The sequence below is a fragment of the Meles meles genome, chromosome 3 (genome assembly GCF_922984935.1).
Source record: "Meles meles chromosome 3, mMelMel3.1 paternal haplotype, whole genome shotgun sequence".
Classification (NCBI taxonomy): domain Eukaryota; kingdom Metazoa; phylum Chordata; class Mammalia; order Carnivora; family Mustelidae; genus Meles; species Meles meles.
In genome coordinates, this window is record NC_060068.1 from 164,703,741 (window position 1) to 164,721,842 (window position 18,102).

The 18,102-nt window shown below is 35.2% G+C and overlaps 1 protein-coding gene across 1 annotated transcript in view; it reads left to right on the plus strand.

The window, feature by feature from the left end:
• CDH10 (cadherin 10) overlaps positions 1 to 18,102 on the plus strand; it is a 174,453-nt gene that overhangs the window by 32,199 nt on the left and 124,152 nt on the right. The window lies entirely within an intron of this gene.

Sequence of the window (18,102 nt, forward strand, 5' to 3'; positions counted from 1 at the left end):
CTCTCACATAGTCTCACATTTACTCTAAAATACCAATACTCAGGGTCTCCTCTTGTGCATAGAAATAGGGAAGATTTTTAACTGCATAATCTCTTAGCAGCATTCTTAGCCAACAGGGAAAAACCTCAACAATACTTTTTGAAGATGCGGCTTTGTCATCATATACGCATTTCTTAATATTTAGAAATAGTTTAGAAAATAGTTTTATCCTTTTTTAAGATATATAAGGAGTAAATTGAGTGAATTACATATGATAAAACTGGTCTACCATTCTCATTTTCTTGATTAAATGAATCCCTTTATACAAAAAATAGCAGAGTTTTGGGCATCTCAGAGTCTTCATTAAGTCCGTATTTTAATTTGCTAATAAAACAACAAAGCAAACCCCATTACCATGTGCTGAGGTTATCACAATAATTCCAAAGTTCATAGGAAGGGCAATGATATTAATAAATGTTGCATCATAAAATTATGTTCTGTAATCCTGGGGTTGTTACTTTCAAAATCTGTATTTTCTAGATTTTTGCTGATACAAATCCAAAAATTCTTGCAATGTTTTTATGCTTAATTGTGACTTCTAGAATCTGAATTCATAATTGTCTCCCTTGGGCACATTGGTTTCTGATTCTAATTTAGATCATGAGGTAATTAGAAATGGTGGATGATGGACATAATAAGAATAGTTTTCCCTTGTAAAGTACTCAAATGAAGTCCTTATTGGATTTCAAGCAAAAGCAAAATAAAGGACCTTATTGCACTTGGGAGGAAGGGGTGCTTTTGCTAACAGTGAAGAGTCAGGGATATTTGGGATTTTGAGGGACACTGAGCCATTCGGAGCCTACCCTATTTCCCTACTCCAATATTCAGAATCTTACTTGTTCTAAATTAATTCACTAGTTTTTATGCTGTCTTAGTAATGGAGTTGTGTATGCAATCAACTTAACATTTTATAATTGGCAGGATCAAATTTTCAATTGTATCGAAATTGTATCGAAAATGCTCAGACCTAAACTCTCTGCCTTAGGTGTACAGTTGTAGATGATACAAGATTATTCCCATGGTTTCTCTCTGTACCCTGAACCAAGATTTAGGGCTTTGAGCTTGTTATTCTTCTTTAAACTGCCAGTACAATTTGAAACAACCAGTTCTTTCACAATTCACACAGTCCTCATGCCTTATATGTTGCTCTCTTGCAACAGCCACCTGATTCCTCAAAGCCTTGTGCTCAGTGAGCATTTTATTCTAGGTTACCATGGGTCATAATTTAATCAGCTATTTTGCTACAGCAGACCATAGGATGATAAAAATTCATTTTTAATTTCAGCTGGATCTTTTTTTTTTTTAGCCATCAGCTAGACTAGGCCTGATAATAAAGTCAACATTACCTTATTGCCCTGAGGTGCTTTTGCCTGTAAATGGTTTTACCAGTTTGTGCAACCAAATTCACATGTGGGTTTCCTAATTGCAAGGATGAGAAATCTATTTTTTTGGAATTCTGTTCTGGGATTCAGGAATTAAAAAACAAACTTGTCAATAAAAATAGTGACAAATATATAATACACTGATTCTTATCTTTTTTGGAGACATTGCCTATTCATTTTTTACTCACTTTTTATTGTGGTTCTCATTTTTTTATTAATTTGTCAAAGTACTTTGTCCCTTTGAATTATTAAATCTTTTATCGTATATGTTACATATAGTTTTTCCAAATATGCATGTTGTCATTAAAAATGTATAGGTTTGTTATTATTATAGTTTTTACATTAACTGTATTTTTATCTTATTTAATATAGTCAGTTTTTTCTTTAAAGACTTTTTAAAAGCTCCTGTCTATAATGGTGGTGTGATATTTTCATAATTACCTTTCAGTTCATTTTGATTTAGATTCCATCAGGATCCTAAGTTGTGCTTTTTTTCCCCCCTCCAATTGTTGCTCAAAAAGTATCCAAATTATCTTTTTGATATGAAATGAATGCATACTTGGAAATACATAAATCAAAGCTTCTATTTGTCTGCTATTTCTTTGATGTTCTTGTGTAAACAAAACAAAGTCTTAGTAGTCTTCTTGATCTTGAGGCTGCCAGTCAGCTGGCCTAACCAAGTTACATGACCAACATGAAAGGGAATGGAGTAGGGATGTGGGTGTCATTCACTCAATTAGGAAGCTCTTCTCTTCTCTTTAGAGGTGGCATGGTAAAGAGTATAGATATATAACCCTAACAGAAAGAGCATATGAAGACTTGAAAGTGGTTATTTAATTATTTCTTGGTAGTACCTTCCATTAATTTGTGGATGGATATTTCTCTAGTCTTCTGTTTTCCTTATGAGATATGAAAGATATTAAATGATAGCTTCACTTTTACATTTCCTCTTTCAGTCATTTAGAATTTATGTTGAGGGGCGCCTGGGTGGCTCAGTGGATTAAGCCGCTGCCTTCGGCTCGGGTCATGATCTCAGGGTCCTGGGATCGAGCCCCGCGTCGGGCTCTCTGCTCCGCGGGGAGCCTGCTTCCTCCTCTCTCTCTGCCTGCCTGTCTGTCTACTTGTGATCTCTCTCTCTGTCAAACAAATAAATAGAATCTTTAAAAAAAAAAAAAGATTCTAGAATTTATGTTGACATACCTAGGCTATGAAAATCAAATTGCATTTCACATAATCAATATATTCATTGGTAAATTTGGCTAAATATATGTTTTTTCCCATATTTTAAATTAGTGCCAACTGTTTCTTTTTAAATGTAGAGCAGTACTGGGGCACCTGGGTGGCTCAGTGGGTTAAAGCCTCTGCCTTCGGCTCAGGTCATGATCTCAGGGTCCTGGGATCGAGCCCCGCATCGGGCTCTCTGCTCAGCAGGGAGCCTGCTTCCTCTTCTCTCTCTCTGCTGCCTCTCTGCCTACTTGTGATCTCTGTCTGTCAGGTAAATAAATAAAAATCTTAAAAAAAAGAAATAAATAAATGTAGAGCAGTACTATACCTATCAGATAAGCCAAGATCACTAAGTCATCAAAAATTTGGGATGCCTGGGTGGTTCAGTGGGTTAAACCTCTGCCTTCGGCTACGGTCATGATTTCAGTATCCTGGGATCAAGCCCAGCATCGGGCTCTCTGCTTGGCGGGGAGCCTGCTTCCCCCTCTCTCTCTGCCTGCCTCTCTGCCTGCTTGTGATCTCTTTCTCTTCAAATAAACAAATAAAATCTTAAAAAAAAAATACTACAAATATTTTATTGTCATTATTGCCTCCAAACCAAAAATGAAAATTTTCTTTCAAAAAGATACGTTGAATTAATGCATTCTAATGAAAACCAAGGGAAGAATAAAGGTAGATGGTTAGACTTTTAGGATAAAAACCCTAACAAATATATACCGTACGCTGTTTCTTACGAAAAGTGACTTTTTGAGATTCTCTGAACCTAAGCATTCTTCCTCTACCTTCGCCCATATTCCTCATTTGCCAATTTATCAGCTAGTCTCTGTGCCTATTATTTCAGAATTTACTAAGCCATATCAACCACATAATTTAGTGTATAGGAGCTTTTTGATATTTTCCTGAGTTTTGGTTCAGTGTGTTGCAGGGAAAGCCTAAGTGTTCGCCTGAGAACATACAGAATGTGCTAGGGAATTTTGTGTGACTTGAATCAGAGTTTTGGATTATTGGATTAGCTATGCCAGTATGAACCCTTAGGGAAATAATTTACCCCTATGATGACTCATTTTTTGCATCTATACAGTTACTGATTTGGATTAGATGAACTCAGGTCATTTTGAACTTCAGGCTTTTATAAAAATAGTTTTAGAAATGGGAACACAGAATGATAGTCTATTAAAAAAAATGACTTGCATTCTAAGTTTCATACAAATTAATTAACAAACATATGCACAATGCTTTCCTCTTTTCAGGACTTAGTTTCTAATTTCAGCCCCCAATCTTCCTTTCCTTTTTAACGTCCACAGTTTATTTAGGGTTTGCTTTCAGTCCTTAATTAAGTTATTCATTTAAATACAAATATTTCAATCTTTAATTAAGTTATTCATCTAAATACAAATATTATAGGTGATGTTACCATAGTGTGGTTATTAATTGGGGACAATTTTGCTTCTATTTCCCCAGGAAATATTTGGCAACATCTGGAGATATTTTGTCTGTCATAATTGAACACAATTGTCTGTCACAATTGAGCAAAGTGACCCATTCCTGGAAGTGGGTGAATAGAGGCCAGGGATGCTGCTAAACATCTTACCTTGTACAAGATGCCACACTTTTTTTTTTTAAATATAGAAAATATTAGTTATGTCCAGGGTTTCCAAAATAACTGCAATCTAGTAATAGCTCCCAACTTCGTATTAATTTCATTCACATTTATCAATGATACCATTTGTTTTTATACCTATTTATTTTATGCTTTCTTCTTTTTATGGCCTCTTAGCTTTAAGAAATACCCAGGTGTAGAACCCATATTCTATGTTCTTCTCTAAAAATGCAAGAAATCTTGAAAACCATAATGCTAATTATAATCCAAATTTATTGCTTAAAAATTGCTAATTCTCATTAGATTTGGGAAACACACATTAAAATCATTCTTATTTTATTATGAATTAAGTAGTGAACACTTAAATAATACTTGGCCTTTGCAGCAGAAAGATGAAATAATTGGTCTACTTTTCTTTTTCTTTCTTTTTTTTAACCAAACCTCGATACATCTTGAAAATTATTACACATTGACCCTCCTCTTCTTTTTAGTATGCTGAAAAGAACCATACCCATGCAATGTCATGAAATACATATTTTCTTTCAAAACAGTATAAGAAAATAACTATAGGTAACATTGCATGAATAGAGTATGGTTCTTATTGAAATAATTTAAAGAAACAGAAGGCATGCTAGCTTGACAATGTGGAAAGATAAATTACAAAAAGCTATAGTCAAAATCATAACCTCTAATTGCCAACAGATTTGGGTAGTTAACATCTGCCATGGCTAATCACACTCAGGACCACTTCATGCTCTAAGGCGTAATTTCCAAAAGACATGCCTTGATCACTTTATGGAATCCCATATATGCATTACTATATGGCATCATCCGGATAAAAAAAAAAGTCAGTCTAATGGATAGCCTTGAAAATGAGAGTCTAAATTGTACCTGGAAGTCAAGTGAAAGTTAGAGAGGTATGTTTATATCATTTGGAGCTTTATACTCATGAGAAGAAGCACAATCCATGAGAGATATAGAAGACTTTAGGGAAGCTCCCTAGATTTAGAAAAGACTTAAGTTATTCATTCATTCTCTGTTTCAGTCGGTGTGTTGCTAATAGAATATTGTTCTACCATGTATTCGGTACTGCTCTGTGTTTGTGTATTTAACAAAGAACAACAAATACTAGTTCCCTGGAATCATGTATTATGGTGTATTTTAGGAATAGATGACAAAGAGTTAAGTAACAGATAAAAATAGCACTAATATCACTGTGTGATAACAGTCTACAAAAGAAACGAATGAGGTGAACAGGAATATCTTTGAGGCCTAGTTTTAAGTAAGACAGATTTCTGAGGAGGTGATATTGAGTTGAGACTTGAGAAATGTGAAATGTGTTATATGCAAAATGTGAGCAGAGAGCTTTCCACACAGGAGGAGCAGCGGGTATAAAGATACTGATGCAGAAATGGCCTTGATGTAATGGTGGAAATAAATGGAGGGAGAAGAAAACCAATCAAGAGAAACATATGAAAGATGACATTAGAAAAATAGACAGAGGTAGTTTATAATGCATTCTGAGTAACTTGGGCAACTGGAGACAACCTGGGGAAGAGGAAATGGGGAGTTGACCTTCAATGGGTACAAAGTTACAGTTATAGGAGATGAATAAGTTCTAGAGATCTGTTGTGCAACATAGAGCCTATAGTTAATAATATTGTGTTATGCATTTAAAAATGTAAAAGGGTAGATCTCATGCTAAGTGTTTTTACCACATGCAAAAACAAGGGATGCACAGAATCTTTTGGAAGTGATGGACATGTTTATTACCTTGATTGTGGGGATGATGTCACAGGTGCATGCATATATCCAAACTCATCAAAATGCATACATTAAATACGTGTATTTTTATATATAAAGTATACCTGAATTTAACTTAAAAAGAAAAAAAAAAGCATAGTTAAGCATGTACATAAGTGAATTGGGGCAATGGCCACAATCGCTGGAGACATCAGAACATGTGAATGCCTCCAAGTGCTAAGCTCTTGCAGTTGAGGATGGTATTATGGTTGAAGCCAAAGCCTACACATTTAGTCAGCTACTATTTTAGGCAACAGAAAAGCAGTGGGGGTGGGGGCCACCTTAAAAAAATAAGCCCTGTTCTTTTGGATGCAGCTGGTAAACAATGAGCAAGCAGGTGGCAAAATGAAGAAAGCCGAGATAAATATGGATCTGTGCTCTGCCTCACTTTCAATAGTGTCCAGGTTTCATCCTCAAATATCATTTTAGTTGGCAGAGATAATTATTGCAGACCATCAGGAGCCTGATAATTGTGCCCAGATCTCTGCTTATCTTGTTTGAAAAACACAACAAAACTAGCTTCATCAGATGGTGGCCAGGGCAGTAGGAAGGTTGTTAAAGGCAATGGCAGAGAAAACATTGTGGGACTGATTCCTCACCCATTTCACTGGCTTCCGTAGCGTCATGCTGGATCTGTTACCAAAAACTTAATAACCCTCTATTATCCCAAATTTTAAAATACATGTGTCCATCCTTGATTGCAGAGAGATCAGCAAATACAATTTCATCACTCTTACTTTTTCTATTCCATATTTATATTGTCTAACTTCTATCCAATCAGGAGGAAGTGTGTCTTTTGTTGAAAGGGTGCAAACCAGAATGAATTTCATGACAGTAGTAGATATTTTTCTATTTCTCTATGGGCTTAGAAGGGGAATATACTGCCTGTTGTGTTATGCCAGTTCCCGTTGTTTGAACGTGCCTTTCATCTATACGTCTTTACATTTTCCCACCTCGTAAATTATCGTGGCAATGATAATGTCTGTCCTCATATCCAGTGTTTGTCCTATCAAGATGAATCATTATTTTTTTAACACTTTCAGATCCACTGAGTTTGAATTATAGCCATGCACTAACACCAACCATACAATCGGAATAATAAGACTATGTGCCTTAGCTGTCTGGTCTGACTTTAGTCACACTCTTTTAGAACACATATTTTTACTCTGAAGACCATCTGTTAGACTTGGCTGTTTAGGTATCCCTACAAATAAATAATTCCTCAGACATCAGGTTGCATCTGTAATTTTTCTATTCTTAAATGCTTCACTCAACAAACATCTACTTGCTGAATAGTGAAGTCAAGGTGTTTTCAGTGGTGGTGGGAGAACAATAGAAGCCCATTCACAAAGGCCTTTCTGTTAGAAGTCTTTATACTCTAAAGATAATGAAAAGATTTCCTCTGTACTATATATTGTATCTTTGCGAGAGCCTGGCTCTTTAATGACCAATAAATCATGTGCCCCCAAATTAGTTTCTATAAACCTTGAGACAATTGCCAGCCTGTCCTATATTGCAACATGGTTCCAATTCCTACTTACTGAAAACATCTTCACAAGCTGCCTCAATGACTTCCAAGGACTTCCTTTAATTTTTATAATAAATGAAAGCTATACTTCATTTTTTTTCCAGTGAAAAGGATGCTTGCAACCCAAAGAATAGGGCAAAGAATGCAGTGGAAACAATGAACAAAATTTTGAAAACTACTGTACAGGAAAGTAAGAGAATATGTAGAAAATAAAGATGATTTAATCTCTTTTTTCTGCTAGCAAGGCTATAAAAGTGAATCATACTGCTGTAAAAATGAGTCTTATCAACCATCTAGTTATTTATACTTGCTCATTGATATATTTACAGCAGAGAGTACAAATGCATTGTTTTTTCTGAGTTTTTACTTTTACGATACTTTTGTTCACCACAACTATAGTCAAAATATGAATAATATCAGTTGAGTGCTGATACCTAGGCCACTTTCCACATGTTCTCTACTGCTGATGTGCCCCTCAATTTTAGGAAGCAGATACCTTTAGCAAAAGTAGAATGAAAAACATTACATTGCACTCTTCTATGTTTTTTTTTTTTTCCATATCAAAGTCGTCGAGGATTATTCTAGATGACAATGATATTCCTAAAGTTTGTCTCAGAAACAAAAGATATGACTTACATCTCTGAAGGGTGTGTCCTTATGCTTGCAAATAAGGTACTGCACAATCCTAATTCAAAAGTTCAATCATCCTTTAAAAAAGACTCAAAAATATAATAGTGATATTCCATCAGAGGCTGTCATAACATATACATTTTTGATGAGTTGAAAAACTATCATGCATTCTCAAAAGTTCAATTAGGGTCATACCAATTTCACTGTACTGATTAAAAGCAATAAACTTGGGGCACTTGGGTGGCTCAGTGGGTTAAACCTTTGCCTTTGGCTGAGGTCATGATCTCAGGGTCCTGGAATCAAGCCCCACATCTGGCTCTCTGCTCAGCAGGGAGCCTGCTTCCCCCATCTCTCTACCTGCTGCTCTGTCTACTTGTGATCTCTCTCTCTCTGTCAAATAAATAAATAAAATCTTTAAAAAATAAAAAAAAATAAAAGCACTAAAATCAAACAAATAAAAAACAACTTTTTAGACTATTGTAAGAAATATGTGTATAAATTTTAGGGCTGTATATTTTCTTAGGTGACTTCTTTGAATTTCTAAGGACCACTGTATTCATGAGTCAGATTTGTAATCCAATATTACAGAGCAAAAAAAGAATATTAAAATTTTATACCTTAACACATTTATAAATTATTATGGTTTATCAATTTTATTAACACTGTTATTTTATATCGGTAAGAGAATAAACTTCTTTTAATTCAACCGTGTCATTCATTGAAAGATGTTTTCTCCTTTCAAAGGTGCTAACATGTGAAAAAACAATGTATCTTTGAGTTGTTAAGGTCATAAGAACTGGTGTATCTATCTACAAAAAACAAATAACAATTTTTGAAAAATTTTCTTTCTGAAGTACCTTATTGTGATTGGAACCAGATAAAATATGGCATTTATTCACAGACCTGTACCTCTGGGGATAAAAATACATTATATGTTTATTAAAAAAAAAATTTGGAAGGGGAGGCGAACCATAAGAGACTATGGACTCTGAAAAACAACCTGAGGGTTTTGAAGAGTCAGGGGTGGGAGGTTGGGGAACAGGTGGTGGGTAATTAGGGAGGGCACGTTTTGCATGGAGCACTGGGTGTTGTGCAAAAACAATGAATACTGTTACGCTGAAAAAATAAATAAAATGAAAAAAAAAGAAAAAAATATGGCATTTATTGTAGTTCAAGTAACTATGCCTTTTTTTTTTTTAATGTTCAGTTAGCCACTGTATGGTACATAATTAGTCCTTGATGCAGTGTTCAATGATTCATTAGTTAAGTATAACAATATAACAAGTAACTATTCTTACTTCCAAGAAGCTTTAGGACACATTGTCCCTAAACTACATCTATTTGTGTGATTATAAGCAACTGATACCTTTTTCTGGAATGTATGTTGTTTTTAATTAATCTTTTTGAATTTTATCATGTTAGTTATATATTAACATGTAACAAATTATCAGAAAATTTATCTGCTTAAAACAACATACTTTGATTATATCACAGTGGCGGTGGGTCATGAATCCAGGCTTAACTTGGCTGGGTCGAGTATACGATCTTTCTCACAGGCACAGTCAAAGGAGCCATGAGAAGGACTGAATAGGTGGTTGTTGGCAGAACTCAGTTACTCATAAGTTGTTGGACAGAGGGCCTCAGTTCTTTGACGGCTCTTGGCCCTCGGCCAGAGTCAGCTGTTTGTCACATGATCCTCTCCAACATGGCAGCCTGTCATTCGATCATGTAAGCAGAGAAGGCAACAGAGAGTCTGCTAGGAAGATGTAAGTCACAATCTTTGGACTTATTCTTTCATGTTTCCTGTATTCTGTTGGTTAGAAACAAGTCACTAGGTGAGCCCAATGTTAGAGAGGGAGGGATTACACACCATTGTGAACACCAGGAGGAAGAGATCGCTGGGGACCATGTTAGACATATACCTACCAATTAACAAAAACCTATTCTGAAAAACAGGTGATAGGAACTTTTAAACAACATTTCTAGTAATCCTGTTTCATTCTGTCTTCTGTAACTATGTTTATTGCTGTTTTATAAATTGAACAGTCTTATTTATTATATGAACCAGATCATATAATAAAGAGGAAAGAAAGAGACTCTTCTAAAATCTTAGCTTAGTCACTTACTAGCTATGCCACATGAGACATTTGCATAATTCCTCAGACTTGTGCGATTTATCAGTTAAATGGTATTAATAGTTTATATGATATAGATGTGGGTATCCTGCCGAGGAAAAATAATATGTTACTTTCCAATAATTGTTTCCCAGTAATTTATTGAGTGACTGTATGTACAAGGATCCATGCTAAGTCCTAGGGATTAAAAAAAACGAAGTAATAAAGTCCTTTTACGAGGTGCATGGGTGGCTCAGTTGGTTGAGTGACCAATCTTGATTTCTGCTTAGGTCATAATCTCAGGGTTGTGAGACTGACTACCCAACCCCTACCCCACAACCCGGGGTCAGGCTCTGCACTTAGTGAGTAGTCTGCTAGAGTTTCCCACCCTCTCCCAGTTCTCTGCCTGCTCTCTCATTCTCTCTCTCAAATAAATACATCTTAAAAAAAAAAAGTCCTTTCCCAGAGCAGTGAATAATTTAAAATGGGAAACAGTATTTAAACTATATAGAAATATGTCTGGCTATAATAGTCACTTAGCCAATGTTGACCCTTTGGAGGATTTTGTTCTTTTTAATTGTCTTTTAATAGGTATTAATTATTGATCCTTCAGAGACAGCTAAGGGGGGAATTGTTTTCCTCTCAGGAGCTCAGTAAAAGGGGCGGCATTCCTGTTTTGTCCGGTACTCTCACCTGTTTACATTTCTTTACCTCTCTATCATTCCCCATCTGTCTTCTGTACCCCCAAATGCACATAAGTACAGGCACTCAAAATATTCTTGAGGATTTGGACTGAGAAAAATAAAATTAAGGACGAGAATATTGCCAGGAACTATTTATTGATGTTAGTATGAAGATTTCACCAGAAGTAAATTAAATCAATATATAATCTCTATATTCAGGAATCATAACTCCATTTGGTAGAGCTATTTAGGATTGCCATCCAAAGAAAATGTAATGTTTTAATCATAAGTGTTTTTTGAAATGGAGGCCAAACATTCATATATATAATATGAAAAATATTAATATTTAAATATCTATCTCTAAATTTAATCAACTACAATTAGCATAGTGGAAATAAAAATACAGATGACCCCAATCAATGAAATTTTTAAATGGCCTATAAAACTACTGTTTATTGAAATTAAAATTAAAGAATTCAATTTATATTTAAGAAGCTATTTAATAAGATGTTATTTTCTCTAGTGCAACACATGCATCTTAAGTGCTTTTGCCTTATTTTTCTCAATCATATAATTAGAAATCTAATTCACAGTATTTTAAGAAGTAACAGCATTTGTGAGAGTACTTTGCTCAGTGGTTGGAATGTAATAATTGGTCATAAATGAAAGTCAATTTTCCAGATGTGTCTCAAGATAAAATTAGGCCCTACAAAAAAAAATCAACTAGCTAAAAATGTCCAGTGTATGTATATCAATATGGAATATTTCTGAGTCCAGGAACCCCTTAAAATATGCCGATAACTTTTAATGGGCTTGCTTCCAGTGTCTTGGCTCTACACCACTGTCTTGCATTATAGTGCTTACCAGGTATTATTGCCTGAATTCTGGAAAAGATAAACAGACATCTGACAGCTAACAGCATTGTTAGTAATTCTGATGGGTGTCTGATCATGGACACAGAGCCAAATGACCAGGGGAATTAGGAGATGGTTAGCAGTGGTGAGGATGACTCCAGCCAGGCTGAGCAATGGGTGTGTAGAAAGAAGTCTAATAGGGAAGAACAGAAAGCAGAACATTGCAGGGAAGCTCTCATAGTCTTCTGGTGGCAGTGCCTGGTTCCTTGGATACCTGTTGGTCTCTGTTGCAATGTAGCTAGTCCTTAAAAAGTACACTGTAATCATTTCAGGGATGATTATTTTGGTAGATTCCTCCAGAGTTTGCCAGTCTCTGGTGTAGTATGGTTGGCTTCATATCTTCTGGTAGTGTCCTGTTGTAATCTCGTGGCTGAAGTCTGTGGTCCCACTTCCTTGTCTTTTCTTCTCCTCCTTCTAATACTTGTGCTGGCTCATGAATTGATTCTTCAAGATGTACTTGATTATATGGGACTCTGTCCGTCTGCCCTCTGACTCATCCACCTAGACACATTCATCAGCCATTTCTATCTACCCACCCAGTCTGTGCTTCTAGCTCTTCCCCCCACTTCCACCCCACCAAGTCTTAAAGATGTTGACTAGAGGCATAGAAGAGGAAGAAATGGTCAGAAGCCAAGAGACTAACCCTCTTTGACCACTTGCCATTCCATTTGTTTTCCTGAGAGCCCTTCTTCAGAATTCCTAGTGGTTTCCTCCTTTCCAGTGGAGTGAGAATTCTGATTTTATCCTTACTTCTCTCCATACTGAGGTTCTTATTAAAGCTTTACAAATTCAACAATTACTGTCTTTCTACAGATACACTAGAGAAAATACAATTTGAAACTCAGTGTGAAATAATAACCATTTTATTCTATCTAAACCTTTGGAACCTAACACCCAAAATCTCCAGCCCAAAGAACGGTGTTAAATTAATTGGGGGTGTAGCAACTATCAACATGTGTCATGAGAAATTTTTTAAATGCACAAATCTTAATAACTTTAAAAATGCTGTTAATTCAGTGAACATTAAGTTTGTTTTGTTGTTTAAGTGAGTTTTGTTGTACCTTTAAATACTGGTTATATATCACAGTATCTGGTTCATACTAAGAATTAAATAGTTTTTTGTTGAATGGATTGATTAAGTGATGGGATAATAACAATTTTAATTTTTTTTCACAAATATTGAGATAATGCAATTTCTGCTGATATTTTATATTTTGAAATTTTTTGTTAAAATATTTGGAACATAAATAAATCAAACCATTAAAGAGCAATACATACTGTGTTGACAGGTAAAGTAAGGAAAGTCAAGAAAGATGGCTCATCTTGCTAATAGAATCTACTACTATTCCATATCTTTTTTCATTACCGCTGATTTAAAATGTGATAATTTGCAGTCTACTTATTTTGTAAGACTATCTATGTAATTATTAAAAATACAAAATATTGCATCACATACACTGTTTAGTGTACTTCTTCCAAATACTAACTACTTCTTGTCAAGGATATATCAGTGGCAAACAAAGACTTCAATTTGTCGGGCAGCTAAAATGTCCAGGTTGATATTATCAAATTAAAAAAAGGGGGGGCCTTGCTTTAAATATAAAATTACCTTTATAATAATACTTACTGATAATTTTTTATCATAAAATAATCTCTAATATTTAGGTTAGAGTAGGAGATAAAATATTTAAAGCATTAATAAAACACTTTTATGATAATCATCACAGAATATTTGCTTTTGCTTCAATATTAACAAAACTTCCATTTGTATGATCTCGGATGAAAAATCTTTCCTAGCTTTGTGAATGTTACATAATTCAACTCCTTTTGAGAAATCATTAATTTGACTTTTTTGGACATAATTTTGAAAGGTATAGCTAATAGGCATCCCTAGACAGTAAAGTGTAAAATACAATATATGGAATTCTAACTCATGGCTCTTGAATTTCTCTGGAATTTACAAGAGATTGTTAGAAAGTTTAACGTGTAAGTCATAAAAATATTATTCCTTATTTATAATTTATGTTATAAATTTGTGTGTGAATAAAGTGGGAACATTGGGAGCCTGGTGGTGTATTTCATAACTTTTGTTCTCATTTATAATGCAACTCTGTCTAGTTCGTTTCTCTAGCTGGCTCTCCTAAAGTGTACCTTTCCCTATTTTTGTTCTGTTCCATCATATACTCCAAAATCGAACTCCCTTTGAGAATAACTTTCCTACCTTTGAGTCTGGCTCCAAGGGAAAATGTAATCTTACTTTAGTCATCTAATTAGCAGTAGGAGTCTCTGTGCTGTAGCCTTGAGCTCAACACAAGTGTGATGAGCTAGGGCGCTGACATCAATGAACACTTTATTAAATTACACACTCCCATAAGCAGGCATGGACTCTCAGAGCCCTGATAATGTTTGCACCATTGCACTGACTCCCTGTTTTCTGAAACTGTGAGTGGCAGGCCAAACTCAGGTTATAAAGTCTTGATGAGATTACATAGATTTTAAAAGGATCCTTGGCACACTGCTAGGTAATAGGTTTAGTCTGTTGTTTTGACAACTGGTAAGTAGCTAGAATTAAAGAATAAAAGGAAATAAGTTGGGTATAGAGCTTAGGGCATCCTTTTCTTTGGACCACCAGTGTGTCAGAGTAGAATAAAGGATCCACTGATTTGAATAAAATTTCAAAATAATAAACCTTTTCTGGATACTGCCAAATTAGATTTGTAAATACCATGTAGTAGTTACTTTTATGGGTAATTTACAAAAGCACACATTCCTAAATGCTTTTAAAATTATTAAAATATTTAATATTTGATAAAGATAAGTACAATGAAGCTAAATATCCTTTTTGAGAAATGACAGTTATCCTTCTATGTAATAAGCACTCTGACTGTTGCAAGATGAGATTTCATTGTGGTTTTGATTTCCATGTCCCTGATGGTTAGCGATGCTGAGCATCTCTTCATTACCTATTAGCCATCTGTATGAAGGTGTAATTTACATAAGTAAATTCATCCTTTTTAGGTAAAATTCAATGAATTTTGACAAATGTATACACTCTCATGGCCATCCTTGCAGAAAAGATAGAGAACATTTCCATCTCCCCCAGAAAGTTCCTTCGTGTCACTCTGTGGTAATTAGGCCCCAGCAGCCACTAATCTTTTATGGTTTGAGTCCCCCTATTTCTATTCTTTCAAGAATGTCATATAAATGGACTTAGACACTATATATGATTTTTAAGTCTTTTTTTTAATGCATTTGAGGTTCATTCATGTTGCTGTATCAGTAGTTCATATGTTTCCACTGACAAGGAGCATGTCAGTGAATGTTTGCGAGCACCTTTACCCAGCACCCATTTGAGGACATTCAGATCCTTTCCTGGTTAATGAATTGCAAAAAATGTGGGTATGGTCATTTATATATACTATAGTTTCATGCGAACAAATGTTTTTAATTCTCCTGGACAAATACCTAGAATGAGAAAGTTATGTCAAATGGTAAGTATATATGTAACATTTTAAGAAACCCCAATTTGTATCCTAAAGTGGCTAGAATATTTTGCATTTCCACCTGCAAAGAATAGAAGTTTCATATGCTTTGCATCCTTCCCACACTTGTTAATGTCTTTTTTACATTTTATTTTAGCTATTTAATGTAGTATAATGGTAAACATTGTAGTTTTACTTTTCAGGTTTTTATTAATGGTGAATGATGTTGAGCATCTCTTTATGTAATTATTTGGCATAAGTATTCTTTGTTACTATTGCAATGCCTATTCAAGCCTGTGCCTATTTTTAATTGGGTTCTTTAATTATTGACTTTGGTATTTTTAAACGTAATAAGGACAAGTGCTTTACCACATATGTGTTTGTAATTATTTTCCCTAAGTTTATGATTTGTATTTTCAGTTTATTATGTCCCTTATAAAAGACATACTATATATATATATATCATAATATATAATTATATATTAAATATATATTTATTATGTGTATATATATGCTTTTGTCTTCTTAAGATTGATTCTTCTTTTAATAGTTTATTTAAAAATGCTTAGATAGGGCGCCTGGGTGGCTCAGTGGTTTAAGCCACTGCCTTCGGCTCAGGTCATGATCTCAGGGTCCTGGGATCGAGTCCCGCATCGGGCTCTCTGCTTGGCAGAGAGCCTGCTTACCTTTCACTCTCTCTGCCTGCCTCTCTGCCTACTTGTGATCTCTCTCTGTCAAATAAATAAATAAAATCTTTTAAAAAAGTAAATAAATAAAAAATAAAAATGCTTAGATAATTGATTTGACTTATGTTTCTTTTTACTGCAATTGATATTCAATGCTATAAATATCCCTCCAAACACTTCTTTAACTACACCCTACAAATTTTAAAATACATCATTTTTTGAAATTTTATTCAATTTAAAATCAACAACACAAAAAACAACAGGTGTTGGCAAGGGTGGGAAAAAAAGGAAATGTCTTGTACTCTTGGTGGGAATGCAAAACAATATGGAGGTTTTTTAAAAAATTAAAAATAGAACTACTTTATGATCCAGCAATTGCATTACTAAGTATTTACCCAAAGAACACAAAAATACTAATTCAAAGGGATACATATACTCCAATGTTTATAGCACCATGATCTGCAATAGCCAAATTATGGAAACAGCCCAAGTGTCCATCAACTGATGAATGGATAAAGAATAATGAAATATTATTCAGCCATAAAAAAGAATGCAATCTTGCCATTTGTGATGATGTGAGTACATACACTAACATTATTTTTTATTAACCTCCAATATTAATTTTTTCCAGTTGCACAATTTCAATTATGATTTTGTAATCACACTTTGCAGTTGCAAACTTAGGGTATACTATTTGCACTACATACCAGACATATCAAATATTTGGGGGGATGGAATTGGAAAGGACCATTATGAGCTTTGTGATCTTAAATGATATTTTGTTTTTTGTGTGTCTTGTCATATAGTTTTATCATCCTTTTCCCAGTGCTATGGATTCTTCTTTTTTGGAGCTTTAAAGTATATTCAGCATTAGACATATGAGTCCACTGTTGATGTGTGTGAATTCCCGTGTGTATCCTGCTTGGTTTGCTTTAGAATCCATAGACCAAGAGTACAGGTTGAACTGAATAGTCTTTATAACTAAAGCTGAAGAGGGCAGAAACTACTGATACTTCGACTTAGGCACAGTGCTATGTTTCCCATCACACTCTGCTCTCTGTTCCTATGGATATACCACAGATGTTTTATCTCTTCCCTGGTAGTTGTCCTACTTCTATTTTAAAAATTGAAATCAGGGTGTCTGGGTGACTCAGTTGGTTAAGCGGCCCACTCTTGACTTTGGCTCAGGGGATGATCTCAGGGTTCTGGGATCACGCCCCATGTTGGCTCCATGCTCAGCAGGAAGTCTGCTTGAGGATTCCTTCTCTGCTCTCTCTTTCTCAAATAAATTAATCTAAAAAAATAAAAATTGAAGTCAGCTCTGGTTTTAGAGTTTTTTTTCAATATTTAAATTTATTTATTTTTTCAGCGTAACAGTATTCATTGTTTTTGCACAACACCCAGTGCTCCATGCAATACGTGCCCTCCCTATTACCCACCACCTGTTCCCCCAACCTCCCACCCCCGACCCTTCAAAACCCTCAGGTTGTTTTTCAGAGTCCATAGTCTCTTATGGTTTGCCTCCCCTTCCAATTTTTTTTTTTTTGTAAACATATAATGTATTTTTATCCCCAGGGGTACAGGTCTGTGAATCACCAGGTTTTTTGTTTGTTTGTTTGTTTGTTTGTTTGTTTTTAAAGATTTTATTTATTTATTTGACAGAGAGAGATCACAGGTAGATAGAGAGGCAGGCAGAGAGAGAGAGAGGGAAGCAGGCTCCCTGCCGAGCAGAGAGCCCAATGCGGGACTCGATCCCAGGACCTGAGATCATGACCTGAGCCGAAGGCAGCGGCTTAACCCACTGAGCCATCCAGGCGCCCAATCACCAGGTTTATACACTTCACAGCACTCACCATAGCACATACCCTCCCCAATGTCCATAACCCCCTCCCCCTCTCCCAACCGCACCTCCCCCCAGCAACCCCCAGTTTGTTTTGTGAGATTAAGAGTTTATGGTTTGTCTCCCTCCCAATCCCATCTTGTTTCATTTATTCTTCTCCTATCCCCTTAACCCCCC